The sequence below is a fragment of the Pinus tabuliformis genome, chromosome 6 (genome assembly GCF_031772625.1).
Source record: "Pinus tabuliformis cultivar Carrire ecotype Pingquan chromosome 6, CPIR1, whole genome shotgun sequence".
NCBI classification, from domain to species: Eukaryota; Viridiplantae; Streptophyta; class Pinopsida; order Pinales; family Pinaceae; genus Pinus; species Pinus tabuliformis.
In genome coordinates, this window is record NC_142292.1 from 268,503,872 (window position 1) to 268,526,210 (window position 22,339).

The 22,339-nt window shown below is 40.1% G+C and overlaps 1 pseudogene; it reads left to right on the forward strand.

Annotated features, from left to right (window-relative positions):
- Positions 1–1,430: 1,430 nt before the first annotated feature.
- The window catches only part of LOC149258397 (glycine-rich domain-containing protein 1-like), a 52,884-nt pseudogene continuing 31,975 nt past the window's right edge, over positions 1,431–22,339 (forward strand).

Sequence of the window (22,339 nt, forward strand, 5' to 3'; positions counted from 1 at the left end):
TTCCAGGATTTGGATTTCATTCTTCAGCTTTTGCATATCCAGGCTTTGGGCCTGCTCTGTAGTTGTTGGCGCTGCTGAAGTAGATGTTGCTGTCTGTTCAGTCTGTTGAGGAGGAGGAGCAGTGATAGGAGCAGTTTCCTCAAGATTGATGATCTGAGGAGGAGGCTGAGAGGTATGACCCTCTTCTCTTTGTTTCAATGCTGCTTGCAGGGCCGCTTGTGTAGCCTTTGATTCTCCCAATTTCTCTTGAGCTTGCATAAGCTGCTTATAAACGGCAATCAACAAGGCTGTGGCATCCTGCTCATGCCTTTGTTGGGCTACCTCATCTGTCTGAGGGTGAATGGTAGCTGGGAGTTTGATTTTCTTCCTCAAGGCAGCCATGTCAGCATCCCTCAACTTCAAGATTTCCTGTATTCCTGAAATATCTTTGGGATCATGCCCAATTTCAATAATTATGTCTTCCAAGGACCTTATTCTATTGTCCTTCACCTGGGATGATGCCTTCTCCAATTCCAGCTGAGAGGCTGTGGCATTAAGGATGCTCTCTAGCTTGTAATTCTCTAATGTTTTGTCTGCCAAGGAGGCATACACCATCTCACCGGTCTGTTTGTGCAGTTCAATTTTATCCATTGGGTGTATGTCTTTGGCCAGGACCTCCAGGTTGGTCCTGAGGTAATCTGAGGTAGATTGGGGATGCAGTGCTGTGGGCATAAAATGACTCATGATCATTTTGCCTTCACTTACATCAAAGGCAGACATGAGTCTTTGCTGATTGGTGGGAGCCATGTTTAACAGATGATTGTACAGCTGTATCTTGATAGGATCACTCCTCCTTTTGATGTCTATAAATTGCTGTTTGATACTGAGTCCACCTTCTTTCTGCTGGCCAGAGGAGCTGACTTCTCCTCCCATTGTTCTCTCTTGTTCCTGCTGAAAGGAACTTGCTGAAGCTTCTCTGCTGGGTGGGCCCATGCCCAATGCTTGTCTTATTGCTATGTCATCCTCCGAAAAGTCATTCAATCTTTGTCTTTTCTCTCCCTGGTTGATAGATGAAGTCAAAGGAGTTTCTCTATCCCTTTTTCTGCTTAAGTCCTCTTTCTGTGGAGTTTGGAGGACCGAGGCATCGGTGGTGACTTCTGGCCTAGGAGGCACTATGTTCTGAGCCTGTTGCTCAGTGGAAGTTGAAGGATCAATTACTCTTTCCTGCTGTAAGGGCTGCTGTCTGTCATGTTGCCCTTCTTCTTGCTGCAATCCTTGTTGCTGTTGTTGCTCTGCTTGCTGCTGCATTCCTTTATCTGCCTGCTCTTGAGTCAATGTAGATGACTGCTCCTTCTCTTGATGTGGTTGCTCTGTCTCCATTTCCTTTTCTTTGCCTTTGCTGGATATATTTTCAGTGGCCTTGGTAGTTTGCTGTTTGGCAGTTGAGGAAGATGCAGCTTCTCCGGCTTGTGTGCTTGGAAGTGTGCTCACCTGGCAAACAGCGAGCAGAGGTCGTATATGCAGGCAGGATTGGTGCTCCGGAGGTCTCCTGGTCAGGTTCTGCAGGTTGGTGGACTGTGGACGTAAAAATTGCATGCAGGCGCAACAAACTCTTTTGGAAGAAAAATGGGAAAAAACGCGAAATTTCACTATAATATTGGTTTTTTGGACTTTTGGCGCGTTTTTCTGCTGACGTCAGCATGATGTCGTAGGTGGGGTCAAGGTCGGATGACGTCATAGGTGAGGTGGCGGGCTCTGATTGGTCCACGGGGATGGTGAAGTGGCAAGACAGATCGGCAGACGGTCGGGCGCAATGGTTGACGTGACGGCATGGTGGCAGTGACGTGGGATGACGTGGAGGTGACGTAGTATAGGTGGGGAAACAGAAACCGGAAACTGCCAGTGGTTTCATATCGCACCGCTCATGGTACGGGGGAGGTATCTGTCAGACGTACCTCCAACGGGCTGTGGCGGGGACGCGTGGCTGCCGCATGACGTAACCTTTTTACGGACATCGGACGATATCGGTCGAATGTGAGACCCGCTCCGATATCAATGAGGACCGTCGGATCTAGAGGGCTAGATCCAACGGCTGTCGGGGCAGTGAGGTGATCGGTGGGTACGGCGGGTAAACGGTGGACGTCGGAGCCGCTCCGATGCGATAAGAGCCGTTGGATGTTCAAGCTCCGATCGGACGGCTGCCGGATCAACGAAGTGATCGGCGGGTATGGCGGGGGCGGTATTATTTAACATTTATTTTCGGGATGCGCGCTTAGGCTGAAGACCATCGGGGTATGGTGGTTTGGTAAGGTTTTTCAATATATTTCGAAAAACAAATATATGCGCCGAGACTTTGGTTTAAGCGGCGGAAGTGGGTTTTTTTGGATTTTTCATGATTTCAAAGGGGTTATGGGTCAAAAAGGGGCTTGTATAGGGTTTATATTTGCAAATGGGGTGCAATGAGTTAACAATGGATTCAGAAAGGGGGAGGAAGGCTAGGTTTAGGTTTATCAACATGACCAAGTGTCATTTGATCCTTTTTAGCGAACATATGGCTATAATGCCAAGGGGAGGGATATTTAGACAAAATTTGGGGTTTATACACCATGGTGTTAATACTAGTAGGGGAAAGGCAATATAGGGGATTTACATAGTAGGGTTAGAGTTAATATGGATGGGGGGAGTGAATGGAGGGAGAAAACACTAAGTTTACTCGAAACTCACTTAGTTTAGGGAGTAGATCAAAATGAAAAGATTTTAGACAAGAAATGTGGCTTCTAAAAAGATTAAGAACCACCATGAAACCATAATTCTTCCATGAATCTCAAGTGATGAGGGAATGTTAGTAAATGACATGAAAAGGGAAAAGGGGAGTTAGACATGCTCCTTTGCTTGTTGCAACTTGATGAAGAAGAACCCCTTGTCAATTGATTGACTTTGCTTTGGTAAACATAGTTAACACATTTGCAATGGTAAAGATAACCTTTCTGCAACCTCAACTACCTACCCAGCTACTTGCCTAGCATTTTTTATTTCTTCTTGGAGGGTGCACTTGGACTTGCAGGCCCTTACTTGCCTTTTCTTTTGTTTGGATTTTTCTTTTGTTTTTTCTATCTACTTCTACCCTTATTTCTTCCAAGGTCCCAGATTAAGCAGTTGGGAACCTTAATTTCTCTACCTAAGCTACTTGTCTGCCAAGATTAAACAGTTTGGACAGACTTTCTTTCTTTAATCTACAACTGCAATTTAAAACATGACATGGTCCAGATTAGACTGTTGGACCATCCATCAAAATTTGAGTCCATACCAAGCTATAAACATACCTTGTACTCCTTTGGAAATATGTGATCTTTGCATGATCAAAGCAGAGCATATTTGGAACGTCTATAGCCAATCATGAAATATGAAACCTATTGGTATAGGTAGCTAACACAAGCATCATTCTGTATCATTCAAGCTTTTCCCTTCCAAGCGCTTTGGTGAAGATGTCTGCAATTTGCTCATTTGTGAAACAATGATGGAGATGGATTGTTTTGGCCTCAACATGATTTCGAATCAGATGATATTTAGTATTGATGTGCTTCGTTCGATCATGGAACTTTGGGTTCTTGGCCAACTTTATTGCAGAGGTATTTTCAATCATGAGTGGAGTTGATTTTACTTGTTTTAGCTGCAAATCTTCAAGAATTTTCCTGAGCCACACAATTTATTTTGTTGCTTCAGCAACTGCCACGTATTCTGCTTCTGTTGTGGAATCTGGTGGAATTGATTGTTTGCGTGATCTCCAGGAGATAGCTCCTGATCCAAGACTCATAGCATATCCTGAAGTAGATACCCCAGTTTCTTTGTCTCCATCGAAGTCTGAATCAGAGTATCCAATCAAGCTGAAGTCGTCCACCTGTGTATACTTGATTCCAAAGTCTTGAGTTCCCTTCAAGTACCTTAGAACCTTTTTTGCAGTAGACCAATGTCCCTCACAAGGCTTTTGCATAAACCTAGAGAGGATTCCAACAACAAATAAAATACCTGGTCTGGTAGTAGTTAGGTAGTTGAGACTTCCTACAAGCTGTCTATACTTTGTTGCATCTGTAGAGCTATAAAAAGGGTCTCTTTCACCTCTAATTACCTCACATTAATATGTCAATCTGGGAGCATTTTGTTATTTCAAAGAGTGTCTCAGTCCGAGGCTATCATTTGCGAGAGTAATACTAGTAGTATAGTGTTTCAAAAATACAAGAGTAAATGCTTGTCTATAGCTTAACTTCTTCAAAAGATTAAATCAAACATTCAAAAGACTAAGCAACTTATCAGTCAATGGTTCGGTAGCAATAACCCATCCCTTTGGAAACTAATGGAAAAGGAAATAAGAGAACAGATCATGGATCTGGGAGCCAGATAGTAAATGTCAATGCTCACTACAACCTTAGATCGTTCTTCACACCAAAATAACAAATGACAGGAAATGGAATGGCAGATAAGAAATGGAACAACAATTAAGAAATCGAACAGCAAGTCTGCAATGGAACAACAAATCCGAAATGGAACAACAATTCTGAAATAGGACAACAGCTAAGAAATAGAACAGCAACTAAGTCTCACAAGTAGTAACAATCTTAATCTATCAGATCAAATGCATTAATCGTAATCAAACGGCAATCTTTCACTCTTAAGGGCGAATCGAACAGCACACACCATTGGAACAACACTGATAAATTATGGAACAGCGCTTGAAAACCATATACGCACACAGCACACTTAAATAGTAATATGATCCAAGTATCAATCTCAGTTAGAAAGAATACGACTGCATTTCAAAATAGAACAACATTGTTCATAAATCCAACAATCGTAAAGAACATAACTCCCAAGATGAATTCCGTAACGTTAATGAATAGGTGCACAGCACAAAAGCTCTGTAATGGAACAGTAACAGTATTCTGTCAAGACTAGCAATATTAGATCAACTCTTAAAAGAACAGTAATATGATGCAGAGTCAATACAATAGTTTTGTCTGTAGAAACCTTAATGAATTAAACATAACAGAGCATGTGATGTAAACTTATAAAACACATCAGATTACCAAATAACGTCGATAAGAAAACCACACATAAACCGAATGTGATAATATAGGAGCAAGTGTCCTCTAGGGCCGGGCCCTTAGCCTCCAAGGGTACACTGCTTGAAGTTAATCCAGACTCAGAGATGAAGTAATAACCAAGTTTGTATTAATGCATAGAGAAGAATTACAATAAACCAGTTCTTAACGAGACTCAATGATCAAAGTTTTGATCTTTAAAAGAAATTACATAAAAGCATAACCGTATCTAACTCTCTCCCGAGCTAACAGTGCTGCCCCTTTTATAAGGGTGACGACGGAGATGTCTAAGTGCAAAAATAGATAAAACAGCGATACCTCAGGATCAAGGATCCTGAGGGATTCACCGAACCGTTAGTCCTCAGTCATTTCTTTTCTCTCCTGCGTCGAGCTGATATCTCCACCTCCTTTTCTGGGCTGATTCGCCTTGATTTGCTTTCCCTTGTTTGCATTCGGTCCCCCATCAAAGGGACAACGATTAACCCATCCTTGTCCTTTTCTTTGGAACGACAACTTCTCGTTTTCCCTCCTTCCTGCATAAGGAAATGAAAATTGTCAGTGTTTTAGTATTGCATATTAATCTCACATGTTTTATTATAATTCTTTATCATTTTCTGAGTTCATGATGCAAAAGGTTTGCAAGTTCTAATGAAAAGATACTGAAATAATCATCAAAAACATACCTTCTTTAGTACTCCACACACCCCCCTGCTTACCCTATTTCATGCCCTCATGAAAAAATTGTAGTTGACATGCAAAGCAGTGAGAGAATAGGCTGGAGATGGAATCTCATGTGGAGGCCTACAACCATGATGAGTAACTAGGTAGTCAAAGAAATGGCCTATCTGACCCTCGGGCATCTCATATAGGGCTTGGTATCTGGGTGTAGGGTGCCAAATAATTGGACTTCGGAACCTATATCCTAACCAAGATGGCCCTGCCCTCAAAACGATTTCACCATAGAGGTGCAAGTGGTTGGTAGCTAATTTAAAATTCTCATACTTAAACGGTTCCCTGAGCTGGATATTCGGATTAGAGATTTGATATCGAAATTTAGCTGCATCAATGGCAAGGTCTTTGATAGAAAGAAAGTATTATAATCCCTATCGAATGAGTTCCTCATGCATGGGTCCTAATGTTTCAATTACACCCAGAGTCTTCATGAGGTTTCTATGTGCTCTCCACAACTGTACTGGGTCCCTAGGCTCAACCCTTACCCACAAATCTAGGTCGTTTTCTTGCCTCTGGAAAGTATTATAGACTTTAAGCCATTTAATTTGATTAACCCCAAATGAGATGAATGCTTTCAATTGGATGCCTCCAACAAAAGGGCCAGGGTTCAGCTCGGTCTCTTGGTCTAATAAAAGGTTATGTAAATAGAACTCACACAGTAGTCTTTGGACTTTTACCCCGTAGTGCTTACAACAGTCTATAAAATCATTAACATTGTTAATTTGTATGGGAGAACCTCCTTTAATAGCCTTTATTGTTAGTTGCAAATACCGTTCTAGTAGAAACAAGGCATAATTCTTGGCAGGGGCTCTACATGCTAAGACGTCATTGTATAAAGAACACAAGGTATCCATCTGCTTGATAACGATATCTAGCCTACAAGTTACCTTTGCGACTTTCTCTTGTTCCCTTCACCAACCTTCAAAAGCCCAGCTCTCGGATTGATTGACGTTCCTAAGCTGCTGCTGTAGCTCTTCATACTTTTTGCGAGGGACCATTTGCTCTCTAAGCTTTTCTACTTCTTGTTGAGCTTGCTTCAACCCATTTCATAGGGTTACTGTTTTTGGATCTCTTCTCCATGCAGCAGTGGAGGCCGAGAGTTTTACCTGAACTTTCCTATTGCATTGCTTTGAGTTCATAACCCTTATCACTCCCAAAAGTGGTGCCTCCGTCTGAATTTCCTTATCACAGGTCATCATCTCATCCATTTCTATTTTAACATGAATATCAGTCTATTGCTGTTCCTTTTCAATTGGAACATCAGTTTGTTTCTCAGCATCATTTGGAACAGCAGCCTAGTTCTCGACAGGGTTTTGAACAGTAGGATGAATTCTGGTCCTTCGCCCCTGTGCCTTGCGGGGTTTTGCTGGAGTGGTCACATTTTTCCTTCCTGAAGTCCTTTTTACCCTTTGCCTTGCTTTTAGGATCCTAATCTACTGGTGGAGCTGGACTATTATATTCAATAATCTCTGCCGTTCCTTTCACAATTCTTTAATTTCCAAAATTTCCTTAGAAGGAACAGCAGGCTGTTCACTGTGGCCTGGACTTTGACTAGTTCCCGGATTTTCCTTCTGGGGTGTTTCTTCACTTTTCTGCTCTTGCTGTTCTGGGGAAAGAACCCTAATTGGGTCTGTCATTTCTTGGGCGACTTCTCTTTCTGCCCTTGCTTCCTTTGGAATTTCTTTCGGTGTCTTCTGGTTAGGAACGGATTGTTCCTATTCATTATCTCCTATCATATCTTCATCATGAACAGGCATATTCTCTTCTTTTGCCTCCTTTACATGTGATTCTTCAAGTGCATTTTCCTCCTAGGGTTTCTTTTCGGCATGGAGGTCTGATGGACTGGAAGGTTGGCCATATTCGCCCATATTGGCCAAGACTTCAGCCAATTCATCTTCTCCCACTGGGTCCTGCAATGGGCTACCTTCCTGCTATTCCATTTCCTCCTCCTGCTCGGATTGCTTGGCTTCTTCTTCAGATTGCTCGGCTCCTTCTTCATTTTCTTCTTCTTCTTCAGATTGCTCAGCCTCTTCTTCTTCTTCTTCTTCAAATTGCTCGACCCCTTCTTCTTTTTCTTCTTCTTTAGATTACTCGGCCTCCCCTTCTGGCCATGAGGGTTGCTCATATTCAATTTCTACTGGCCGGTTGGTGTTTTCCTGGGGCTTATCCAGCCTCCCTCATAGTCATGCTAGCCGGACCAATTTTTTGCATTTTTCTGGCCGTTCGGGTGTACCGGTGGTATGTTTACGCTTTTCCAATTCCTTGTATTTTTCTGGACACTCAGGTGTATTGGTGGCATGTTTCCGTTTTGCTAATTCCCTACGTTTTTCTGGATGCTCGGGTGTACTGGTGGCATGTTTACGTTTTGGGGATGGTGTGGTCAATCCCCCATTTATCATGGCAATTAGCTCTTCCCAGCTGCTCTGCTACTGGGTGAGGCTATGGCTAACAATTAACTGAATCAACCCATTATGACTAACAATTGACTCTACATGTTGTTCCTTTTTTATGCTCCGTGCAACGTCATGAAGTAACGAATTCAAAAGTACAGGTAAATTTACAGAGCATTTTTGCTTTAGTACAACTAAGAGTTTAAGATGTCGTCGTCTTACCACATTTTTTCTGCCTTCACAGGTGATGTAGCATTGAATGGTCCTTGTCAATTCTGCCCAGGGCTCTCTTAGTGTTGCTGGCATAACTCCCTTTCCTCTAATTGCCAGGCTCTGGCCTTCGTCCTGGAAGATTTCTATAATCTTCTGCAATCTCTCCTTTTCTAACGTCCATATAGGTCTGGTGGATGGTAGTCCTGATACTTCTGCGATTATGTCATCGGTGACTGCTATGTGTCTCCCCCTCACTGTGGAGTAATCCTCTTGCAAATTCTGCAGGAATTCAATTGCCACCGTCTCGTTAGACTCCTGCAAGCGGTTGAGATAAGTCAGCCACCCTGCTCTTGCCAGGATTTCCCGGGCAGCAGCAAAGACTATCAACACCTGCGGTTCCCTCCGAATCGATCTTCCTCCCATGGTTTCAATGTAAACTATCAATGTAACGGTAGCTGTTTGTGTTGTTGAAACACAGAGAGGCTAATAGACACAAGACTTGTTCAAAAATAGAGTATACAATAGAAATGGCTTATGAACAAAAATTCATGCAGAAAAAAAATGAAAATAGTATGTCGTTGAGCTGTGCCATACCCTAGTACACAACTTCCTGAATAGTAAGATGACACGTAATCCAGGGAATGATGAGGTTAACCTCCCCCCCGCAATGTGATAGGCTATCCCAACCATCAAATAAAGGAGCAGCCCCCGCTCTGAAATAGAGTCATAAAGGAATAGTGTATGGAAATATGCCATGTTTACAAAAACAGTGAATTACCGAAATCGAGGGATAGAGTTGGATCGCTTATTACGTAAGAGGCTGTTGTGATATGATGCAAAGCTGGGAGGATAGGACATCTTCCGTACATTCCAAGTCTCATGCGGTCATTGTCAACTACTCTGCCATAATTGGTGATAATAAATTTACATGCGTTATATAATTCGGGAAATGATATATGATTAATTACTAAGGTATAAGAAACAGAAGGGTGCTAGTAACTTACCTATTGGTGTAAATAATGTGACTTCAATACCATTAACAGTGCTCTGCTACCGACAGGTGTCCATAACCTTGGCAGAGTTGTTTACTTCACCCATGGAACCATGATCCTTTGTGTATGCTTAGGGAATGTTGCGTGATGTCAAAATGTAGGCCATTATGCTGGCTTGGTGACTAGTTGACCATAATGTCATTCACGAGGAAGGAGCGGAAAGTGGGCAGGCCGGCTCATGATGAGACCTCCTGTTCGAGGGTTGTTTATTTGATATACCTTTTGGACCATATCCCTGGTGTGGTGGCCATAGTGGGAATGCCACTTCATTTTCATCCTCATGATCATGGTAGGTTGGCTCTTGATGAGACCCCCTATCCTGCATTTGACAACTTATAAGTCATGTTTACCCTTTTTTCTTTCCTTTTCATAAAGTACTTTCCCTTATTTATACACAAAGGGTGGTTCAACACTCCTTAAGATTAGGAATAGTGGAAGAAGTATTAACATCTCAATAGGAAGATATAAACCCTTTGCTCTTATTCCTAAATAATATTCAAAGAGGACTAAAAGGGATCATCATGATAAAGATAACCAGTCATAGCAGAATTAGTAGAATAGTGACAACAAAAGATGATAAGTAAGTGTGTCCTTCCTTTTGTCCTCTTACCAATGCGGAGCCTTATAAAGATAGCGATTTATGATTGGCTGATTTCAATATGTTTTGATTTTGTATCCATTGCATAAGCGCATAGCTATATTCTACAAGACTTGAAAGAACAAGAGCAATAACCATCCTCAATTTAGAACAGCAAAAGGAACAAGCTTTTTCACAGGGAGAGCAAAAGCATGCAAGTGGTGTTCCTTTTGGAAAAAGGAACAACAAAAGACCACAAATAGCAGAAAATACAAATGTCGTTCCTTTGAAAAAGGAACAACAAAGATGGAAAACGTTGTTCTTTTGAAAAAAAGGAACAGAAGAACACACAGATGTCGTTTCTTTGGAAAAGGAACAACAGAACATACCAATGTCGTTCCTTTGAAAAAGGAACAATAGAAATTCAAAAATACTGTTCCTTTTGGGAAAGGAACAGTAAACACACAGAAATGTTGTTCCTTAGGAAAAGGAACAGCAGAAATCAAAAATGTTGTTCCTTTGGAAAAGGAACAACAAAAGACGCAAAAAAGCCTTTCCTTTGGAAAAGCAACAGAGAAATCAAAAATGTTGTTCCGGACCTTTGGAAAAGGAACAACAAACACACATAAATGTCGTTCCTTTGGAAAAGGAACAGCAGAAATAAAAAATGATATTCCTTTGGAAAAGGAACAGCAAAACAGGAAAATGCCATTCCTTTGGAAAAGGAACAACAAAAGATGCAAAAATGTCATTCCTTTGGAAAAGGAACAGTAGAAATAAAAAATGTTGTTCCTTTGGGAAAGGAACAGTAAACACACAGAAATTTCGTTCCTTTCGAAAAGGAACAACAGAAATAAAAAATGTTGTTCCTTTGGAAAAGGAACAACAAAACAGGCAAATGTCGTTCCTTTGGAAAATGAACAACAAAAATCAAGAATGTTGTTCCTTTGGAAAAGGAACAACAAAAACACACAAATGCCATTTCTTTGGAAAATGAACGACAGAGATAAAAAACGTTGTTCCTTTGTAAAAGGAACAACAAAACACGCAAAAATAAAGAAAAAGAACCAAATTGCAACAAGATGACGACTGATCCAAAGGGGGTTGCTCTTTTGAAAAAGGAACAACCATAAGAAAATGTTGTTCTTTTGAAAAAAAGAAAGGAACAACAAAAATATGTACAAAAATGATTCAAGAAAAGAACTTATGTACAAACTGTAGAAAGAAATGAATTCCTTAATGAATTACAGGTGAGGAAGACTTCTCTTCCTCCCCCAAAATCTCCATTTCAGCGTCTTGGCATAACTGCTGGCAGAAGGACTCCCGAGTGAGTGGTTTGCAATAGAGACGAACTCGGTGGCCATTTGCCTTGAAGGCATATCCAGAACCGTCAATAGTGATTAGAGTAAGGGTCCCATTGTCATGTACCTTCTGAATTTCATATGGTCCCAATCAACTAGTCTGCAGTTTCCCGGGGAAGTCTTGAAACCTGGAGTCGTACAAAAGAGGCTAGTCTCCCTTGTGGAAGACTTTATTTTTAATGAGAGCATCATGCCATTTATCTCGTTTTTGTTGGGTCAGGGTAGTGTTTTGAAGTGCAGAGAGCCTAATTTCGTCTAGCTCGTTGATCTGTTGCAATCGATTAATCTGTGCCTCGGTTAAATCTAATCCAACTTCCTGTGTTGTTCGTAATGTTTGGATTTCGAATTCTATGGGGAAAATGGGTTGTTTTCCAAACACTAATTGATAAGGTGAGTAACCAGTGGTGCTTCTCCATGTTGTTCTGTAAGCCCACAGTGCTTCAGGTAGTCTGGCAGCCCAATCACATCTACGTGAAGCAATGGTTTTCGTTAGGATTGATTCTATTATTTTATTGTTGCTTTCTACCTGTCCATTCACTTGTGGGTGGTATGGAGTAGTGATTTTATGCTGGACATGATATTTGTTGAGTGTTGTAGCTATTCTGTTCCCAGCAAACTGTGGTCCACCGTCTGTAATTATTTCTCTTGGAAGGCCATAATGTACAAATAGATGGAACAGGAACTGTATGATAGGGTCCTCTGTAGCTCTAGGCAATGCCTCTACTTCAACCCACTTGGTGACATATTCTGTTGCCACCAAAATATATGTTCTCTAGTTTGATGATGGGTTAATTGGTCCAACGAAATCAAGAGCCCATCGCTCAAATGGTTTGATGACTAGCTGTGGTTTCAGAGGCATCTCATCATATTGACTAGGGTGTCCTGCTCACTGGCAACTGTCACAGGCTTGGACAAATTTCTTTGCATCTTTGAAAATAGTGGGCTAATAATACCCTATTTGCAACACTTTATGTCCAGTTCTACGATCGGCAAAATGTCCACCACATGGCCCATCATGGCAGGCTTTTAAAATGTCAAAGATTTCATCTTCTCGAATGCATCTCCTGACGTGCATGTCTGCCCCTGTGTGAAACAAATAGCCCCAAATCCATGAAAATCGAGCACTCCGCTGAACAATCTGTTTCCACTCATTAGGGGTTAGATGCTTTGGTAATTTACCTACTGCTAGGTAATTGGCAACATCAGCATACCAAGGTGTTTGAACAGCCACAACAAATAGATGCTCATCCGGAAATTGGTCTTCAACTGCTGCCGCGTCGATTGGCTTTGGCATTCTTGAGAGAAAATCGGCTACAGGATTTTCTTTTCCAGGTCGATCCTTGATTGTAATATCAAATTCCTGCAGTAAAAGCAACCATCTAGTTATTCTGTCATTTGTGATAGGCTTGTTTGCTAAATATTTTATGGTAGAATGATCTATGTACAAGATAATAGGATATCCAGTAATGTAATGTCTAAACTTATTGATAGCATGTATTACAACTAGAAACTCTTTTTTAGTAACAGTGTAGTTTAATTCAACAGGGGATAAATTTTTGCTAATGTAATAAATTGCATATGGTTTTTTATCCTCTTCCTGCCCAAGGACCGCTCTAATGGCTGTATCTGAGGCATCAGATGATATCTGGAATGGAAAATCCCAATTTGGTCCTCGAAGGACTGGGGCTGTGGATACAAGCTTCTTCAGATCCTTGAAAGCACATTCACATTTTCTGTCCAAAGAAAATCAATGTTACCAGTTAGTACATATAGAGGTGTAGCAATGTGTGAATAATGTTCTATAAATCTCCTATAATAACCAGAAAATCCAAGAAAACTGCGTACCTTTGTTTGAGTGGTAGGAGTGGGAATAAGAAAAAGTATTTGGATTTTGGCTGGGTCTACCTGAATGCCAGCTGCTAAAATATAGTGTCCTAGGATAAGTCCTTCAGTCATCATCATATAACATTTTTTGTGCCTTAAACGAAGCCTGGTAGCAATGCAGCGTTGTAGGACTTTTTTTAGGGTATCCAATGTTGGATCGAAATCATCTCCGTATGGTGTAAAGTCATCCATGTATACTTCAAGTCCGTCATTTATTAAATCTGCAAAAATGCTAAGGACAGCCATTTGGAATGTGGCAGGAGCATTGCATAAGCCAAAAGGTAGAAATCGGTAGGCAAATGTTCCCCAAGGACAAGTAAAAGTAGTTTTGTCTTGGTCTTCAGGGGCAATTTGAATCTAATTGTATCCACTGAAGCCATCCAGGAAATAAAAGAATTTCTTTCCTGCTAAAGTGTCTAATACCTGGTCGATGAATGGGAGAGGGAAGTGGTCTTTTTATGTTGCTTTATTTAGCTCCTTGTAGTCCACACAAATTCTCCATTTTCCATTCTTTTTTGGTACCACCACAAGCAGAGAGACCCATTTACTATCAGAGATAGGATAGATAAAATTGACATCCAAAAGTTTTTGAAGTTCAGCTTTTACCACATATTTTAGATGAGGGTTTAGTCTCCTTTGAGGTTGACGAACAGGTCTTGCATATTTTTCTATATAAATGTGGTGTGTACATAATTGGGGGTCAATTCCTTTCATATCAGGGTAGTCCCATGCAAATGCTTCTTTATATTTCCTTAATAAATGGATGAGCTTCATTTCTTGTTCAGGTGTGAGGTTGGCATTAATATTTAAGGTTTTTCTCGGTTCAATTTCCACAATTTTACTATTTGCAACAGAAGTAATAGGTATTGTTTGATCATGTGTATCTTTCAGAGGATCTTCTTCTAATTCATTATCAAATGCTGCTTCTATCATATGACATTGTGTGCAGGATATAGATTCAGTTTGACTAATGAAATTATTAATGGCATCATCTTCTATTTGGTCTTTGAAATCAAGTGCCTCTTGTATAGTTAATGGAGATCTAATGTTATCAGTAAGGTATGATACAGGGTGCTTATTAGTTTTGATCATTATGACACTTGGCTACGCTAGAGGATATAGAACTAAGTTCTTCATATTTGGTCCTTTGGTTATGGTCATATTTCCTTGCCGGTAGCCAATATAAGCATCGACAGTGACAAGCCAAGGTCTACATAAAATCAATGGATTTCCACCAAGTTGGGTTTTGGGATTTATTATCAAAAAATCGGTTGGATATTCCCAGGAATCAACAGAGACCATGACATCATGTAGTGTACCCTCCGGCCTAACCACGGATCGGTCAGCCAATTCTAGCAAGGTAGAGGTGGGTTCTACAGATGTATGCCTAGCTTTTGGCAAGTAGTGGTTTTTAAGATATTAATTGTAGCTCCTAGATCAACTAAGGCATTGGACAGGGTCAGTCCATAAATTTGGATAGTTACAATTGGATTTCCTGGGTCTTCATATTTAATGGGTGTTTCGTTTCTTGATAGTAAGTCAGATAAAGTGCCGACTACTTGGACTCTTGGATTATCTGTTATATTCCTCCTTGGTTTCTTTATGCACAATTATTTGATAGTTTTTGCGTATATCGGGATGTCTTGAGTGGCTTGGAGGAGTGGAATTTTTATGTACAGATTTTGTAATTCCCCAAGAATGTCAAAATCAGGATATTGTATAGGTCGAGGTATGACTAATCGTTCTGGGAACGGAGGAGAGGATGTGGTTGCTTGATTATGAGTTTGTTGTTTATTCACATCCTCTTGTTGTGACAGATGTTCTCTGGGTAATTGATCTTCAACTTGAACTGTCTTATCTCCCTCGGTTTCAATAATATGCCTAGATCTTAACTGAAGATCATTACACTCCCTCAGATCGGCTCCTATCTCTGGTGTTTCTATGATTTGGACAGATTGAACCGGTATATTATTTGGATTGGGGTTGAGTTGGGCTGGGAGTTGTGGTCTCAGATTAGACTGGGGATTTTGTTGTAAGGCTAGCAGTGTAGGTTGAGGGAGCGGAATGGTTCCTACTGGCTTATGCATCAGTCGCTGCCAGTTTGTCTGCCAGGCTGAACTTTTTGAGGTAGGGGGAGTCCATTGCAGTGGATATGAGTTACCTTGCCAATATGGTGGGGTATAAGGAAGATTCGGCCAACCAGATTGGCTCACCTGATTCAGCCACAGATTTGAAGAAGGAAATGACTGTGGTGACCAGTTTGGAAATGGGGATTGGGATTGATTTTGCCACATGTTATATTGTTGAGCATTATGCTGCAGAGGCTGAAAAGAAGAAGTTGGGTCTGGAAACATACCAGATTGTCTCGGCTGCCACTGACGGCACTGGTTGAGCAAATACACTGATTCTGGCTTTTCTTCTGCTTCCTTATATACAGCTTTCAATCCAGGAAGTGAGGAACAACTCTCCGTAAGGTGATCTTTTGTACAAATGGCGCATGTTTGGACTTCATCTAGTGGAAACTCCTTGTGGCTATGCTTTTTCCTGCATTAGGGACAGAAGATTGCCAAATTCTGTTCTGCCTCCATTTGCTTCTTTTTGGCCGCATAATATCAAGTTGTGTGGTCAGTGTCCCTGGTATATCAGTTTTAAAATTTTCCAATAAATTTCCAATTTCTACACGTGTTACTCCTTCTGTCGAAATTTTATTATCTCTTACAAACCGATCATGTTCTGCCAGTTTTACTCTTGTCTTGCTTCTCGAGCTCCTGATACATAAATCAATAATGTCAGCAAAATTTTCTTGATAAATATCCCCTTTTCCCATAATGTTTAATGTTTCAATCCATTGTTCCTTCATGCCCATTATTAATGCTATTTTTAACACATTATCAGGTAAAGGTAGTGATGCATAAGGAGATCTTTGTAGATTATACTGGAAACGTTCCACATACTCCTCTAATGTTTCATTCGGTCTAGCTATCATCTGGAATATTTCGTCCTTCAGTTCTCTAGACCTGCAATAATCCTGATATTTTTTTAGAAAAGATTCTTTCATTTGATCCCAGTTATTTATAACCCCGCCACCTAATCCCATAAACCATCTTAAAGCAACCCCTTTTAATGTAGATGGAAATAGTTTCAGTTTCTAGGGGTCGGTGGTGTAATCATATCCCCTGCACAGTACATCAAATTCAAATAAAAATTCATCCGGATCTTCTGATGTAAGACCATGGAATGCAGGGATATGTTGAAGAAGGATTGCTTTCATAGGCACATTTGCTGCATAATCCACTATAGGGTATTGTAATGTAGAGGTTTGGGTGTTTGGTTGATTTTGAGCCATTGGTTCGAATATATGCCAATAACCTTCTGGGATATCTAGGAGGGTATTCCTAGGTTTAGAGGGAATGGCTTTAATGGGGATAGTTTTAATAACACTTCCTCTATCCAGGATAATGAGAATACCTGATGTCTGAGGAGATTGAGTTTCTTCAACAATGATTTTTGCAGCACTTCCCTTTTCCAGGCTGTTTAATGGCTGAGTTGTTCCAATAGGAGACCTTGGTTCCTTAGTTTCCCCTGTCTCTCCTTCTCCTTCTTAAAGATTACTGAAATTCCCTTCCTGCAATAGCTCTGGAGTAGAATTTTCAATTTCTTGAAAGTCCTGCTCTTCAGTTTGACTATGCACCTCAGCAAAGGCTATAGATGGTGATGCTGTGGCCTGAAGGGGACTAGTAGGCTATTTAGAAATGACTTTCCTAGGTCCTACTGAGGGCTAAGACTCTGCTTTCTTGTAGATTTCATCTATGAAGGTCGGTCGACCAAGGGTCACCGACCCCTTAGCATTTTCTGGCTTGGGTAGAGGTTTGGGATTTTTTTCAAGTTTTTTCTGCTTAGTCATGCACTCAAATTAACTACTAAATTCTATTCAAACAAAACAACAGCAAATCTGTAGGAAAGTGGATAGAGGAGTAGGGATTTTACATTCTCCACATGCAGGTTCTTACCTTCCGTTTTAAAATCCAATTCTTCCCTAACAGGTTCGTACGCTACTTTGAAAAAAAGAGGAACAAATGGCTACACTCTTTCCCCGGCAACGACGCCAAAATGTAGAGCTATAAAAAGGGTCTCTTTCACCTCTAATTACCTCACATTAATATGTCAATCCGGGAGCGTTTTGTTATTTCAAAGAGTGTCTCAGTCTAAGGCTATCATTTGCTAGAGTAATGCTAGTAGTAAAGTGTTTCAGAAATACAAGAGTAAATGCTTGTCTACAGCTTAACTTCTTCAAAGGATTAAATCACACATTCAAAAGACTAAGCAACTTATCAGTCAAGGGTTCGGTAGAAATAACCCATGCCTTTGGAAAATGATGGAAAAGGAAATCAGAGAATAGATTGTGGACCTGAGAGCCAGACAGTAAATGTCAATGCTCACTACAGCCTTAGATCATTCTTCACACCAAAATAACAAATGACAGGAAATGGAACGACAGATAAGAAATGGAACAACAATTAAGAAATCGAACAGCAAGTCTGCAATGGAACAACAAATCCGAAATGGAACAACAATTCTGAAATAGGACAGCAGCTAAGAAATAGAACAACAACTAAGTCTCACAAGCAGTAACAATCTTAATCTGTTAGATCAAATGCATTAATCATAATCAAACGGCAATCTTTCACTCTTAAGGGTGAATCGAACATCACACACCAATGGAACTGCACTGATAAATTATGGAATAGCGCTTAAAAACCGTATACGCACATAGCACACTTAAATAGTAATCTGATCCAAGTATCAATCTCAGTTTCAAAATAGAACAACATTGTTCATAAATCCAACAATCGTAAAGAACATAACTCCCAAGATGAATTCCGTAACGTTAATGAACAGGTGCACAACACAAAAGCTCTGTAATGGAACAATAACAGTATTCTGTCAAGACTAGCAATATTATATCAACTCTTAAAAGAACAATAATATGATGTAGAGTCAATACAATAGTTTTGTCCGTAGAAACCTTAATGAATTAAACATAACAGAGCATGTGATGTAAACTTATAAAACACATCAGATTACCAAATAACGTCGATAAGCAAACCATGCATAAACCAAACGTGATAATACAGGAGCAAGTGTCCTCCAGGGCCGGGCCCTTAGCCTCTAGGGGTACACTGCTTGAAGTTAATCCAGACTCAGAGATGAAGTAATAACCAAGTTTGTATTAGTGCATAGAGCAGAATTACAATAAACTAGTTCTTAACGAGATTCGATGATCAAAGTTTTGATCTTTAAAAGAAATTACATAAAAGCATAACCGAATCTAACTCTCTCCCGAGCTAACAGTGCTGCCCCTTTTATAAGGGTGACGACAGAGATGTCTAAGTGCAAAAATAGTTAAAACAATGATCCCTCAGGATCAAGGATCCTGAGGGATTCTCCGAACCGTTAGTCCTCAGTCATTTCTTTTCTCTCCTGCGTCGAGCTGATATCTCCACCTCCTTTTCCAGGATGATTCGCTTTGATTTGCTTTTCCTTGTTTGCGTTCGGTCTCCTGTCAAAGGGACAGTGGCTAACCCATCCTTGTCCTTTCCTTTGGAACGACAACTTCTCGTTTTCCCTCCTTCCTGCATAAGTAAATGGCAATTGTCAGCGTTTTAGTCTTGCATATTAATCTCACATGTTTTATTATAATTCTTTATCATTTTCCGAGTTCATGATGCAAAAGGTTTGCAAGTTCTAATGAAAAGATACTGAAATAATCATCAAAAACATACCTTCTTTAGTACTCCACAACATCCTCAAATTCTTTTCCTTCAATAGATGTGAGATTTAAGTTTTGTTCCATTGGAGTGGTAAGGGGATTGCACTCTGTCATGCCAAACCTATTGATCTCCAATGTATTTCTTTTGAGAAATAAATATGGACTTTGGATGTTGGGTTACTTCAATGCCAAGATAGTAATGAACATAGCCCAAATCAGTGATTTCAAAATTTTTCCCCAATTCCTTCTTTATGGATGCAATGTAGCTTTCATTGTTCCCTATCATCAAAAGATCATCTACATATACCACAAGATATACAACTGTTTTGCCAACTTTCTTCACAAATAAAGTTGCATCATGAAGATGAAAATGTTTGAAATTGACTTTCAGAAGATGCTCAATTAGTTTTTCATACCAGGCTCGCGGTGCTTGTTTGAGGCCATACAAGGACTTCACAAGTTTTCATACTTTATGTTCTTGTCCTTTTACAGCAAATCCTTCAGGCTGAGACATAAAAATATTATCTTTTAGATCTCCATTCAAGAAATCAGTTTTTACATCCATTTGATGGACTTTCGAACCGTTCTGAGCTACTAGTGCAAAGAGTGTACGTATGGTAGCCCATTTTGCTGTGGGGGAAAAGGTCTCCTCATAATCGAACCCTTCCTTCTGTGCAAAACCTTTTGCCACAAGCCTAGCTTTGTGCTTGTCAAGTGAGCCATCAGCTTTATACTTGTTCTTGTAGACCCACTTGCAGCCAATTGATTTGGTTCCTAATGGAGGATCAACCAGCTTCCAAGTGCCATTCTTTATGAGGGCATCATACTCCTTTTGCATCGCTTCTTTCCATTCATCATGAGAAGCAACTTCTTTGAAGGAAGTTGGTTCAAAATCTGTAGACAAGTTCAATTCACAATCATAAGAAACATCCATATCAACAAGTGAATTAGAGTCATCTACATCACCTCCATTTTTCTGGATTGAATTTCTGGTTCCTGTCTTTCCAACTTCATCAGGATGAACACTTTCAAGTGTCTTTGTCAGCCACTTTGGGGGACCTTTTTGAGATGGCCCAGGATGCTCCGTTGATTGAGTTGGGACTGAATCAAGATTGAGTCTCCCAATTCTATCAATTACATCACTTAAAGCATCATCCGTTGTTGGAGTTTCATGCGGGAGAGAGTGTTCTTCAGAAGAAGATTCCACATGTTGATCTAGTATAGGAATCCCCCCTTCAAGATGTGGAATCTGATTATCAAATTCTTGAAATGATTTTGTTTCTGCAAATCTATCCAAGCAATCAAGTTGCCGCTCAACAACATTGTTTGTTTTGGATGATTCAAGAAAAATTACATCTATAGATACAACAAACTTCTTATTTACTTCATCATAGAGACGATATGCTTTGGAGGTGTTTGAATATCCCATGAAGATACACTTACGACTTCTAGCATCAAGTTTGTTTCTATGTACCTTTGGTATCAAAGCATAACAGGTGGAACCAAAGACCCTGAGATGTTTTACTGAAGGAAGATGTCCATACCACATTTCATAAGGAGTCTTGTTTCTTATAGAATTAGATGGACATCTATTCTTTATATATGCAGCACATAGAACAACATCAGCCCAAAACATTATCTTTACATTTTTGAAGAAAAGCATGGATCGTACCATATTTAAGATTGTCCTATTCATTCTTTCAGCTACACCATTCTGTTGGGGATTATAAGGCAGAGTTGTTTGATGTTTGATCCCATGTTGGCGAAGATATTTTTCAAATTCATTTGATGTGTATTCTTTTCCATTATCAGTGCGAATAGACCCAATATGAGATTGTGCATCATTTTCAATCCATTTATGAAAATTCTTGAATGTTTGAAAAGCATCAGATTTTTTATTCAATAAATAAACTCAACACATTCTGGTGTAGTCATCAATAAATGTCATGATATATTTTTTTCCATTTTCAGAAGGAACATGCATTGGACCACATAAATCTGAATGATTGAGTTCAAGTTTCCTATGTGCTCTTGAATGTGAATCATGAAAAGACTGTTTGCTATGCTTTCCTAGAATGCAAGCATCACATTGCTTAAGTTTCCTAGGAATTGTAGGAAAACCAGCGACACCATTTTTCTTCAATAAGCGAAGACTGTCATAGTTCAAATTTTCAAATCTAGCATGCCATAATAAACTTGATGGAAGTGTACCTTCTTCATGATGAGAATTGTATGAGAAATGTTGTGCATGAGTAGATGTTCCTTGCAGTTTGAGAAGCATTTCTTCTTCTATTCCCCTCATGAAAAGTGAGTGGTCATATGCTTTTCTTACCTCAAGCTTGCCATCAAACATATGAATGGAGTGACCTTGCTAGTAGATGTGGACCAAGGACAACAAGTTTCTCTTGAGCTATGAGAGATATAGAACAAGATCCACAAGACATTCTGGAAGACCAGGCAGTTTAAGCCCAATTGCGCCAAGCCCCGATGGCTTGATTTTTGATTGATCTGCAATGTATACTGCTCCTATTTGTCTATTTACAATAATTCACCCAATCACGAGGATTAGGTGTAAGCACTATTGATGGTCAATAGTAGCACTCTTAACACAAGATCCTGAATGGTCATAATCTCGATCTTGCCACTTTTTGATTTGAGAGCTCCTGGGAAATGTTTGGAAAGTAGCATAGTCACACTTGCCCAATCGGCCTCGATCCATATAGGTTGACTAGTTCCCCTCTCTGGGACAGTCCTGTGATGAAATAAAAGTCTGAAGTCTCCAACTCTATCTCTTGGTCACCAATTATGAAAATTTCTCGATTTATGTCCCAGAGACTAATTAGGTACCGTAGAAACTTAGGTTGGGCCCATATACCTGGTGTAAGAAAGAATTTGAGGAGCCCACCATTCCTCAAAGCCTCCAAGCAATTTGGATCAACTATTACTTGAGTATCAATATCCTCATGCTAACGTTCTTTCCAATATACCATTTTTCATGATTTCTTCCTACAAAATCCATGTAATCAAGTCAACGATCATCCTTGGCTGAAAAGAATTGGGTTTGAACGGTTGAATTGAGAAAGGAACATGCAAATTTTTTTCTCACGGCGCTGGTGCGACTGTTTTAAAAACAGTGGCATCGGTGACACGGTTGGCAGTTTTAGCCACCTCCGATTGGCGAGATTCTGCGACTGAAAATCGCATCGACCGAGGGCGAAATTTTTTTCCAAAAGCTCCCCATGAAACCCAAAAATGGATAAAAATAGGAAGAATCAGTGTGAAAAT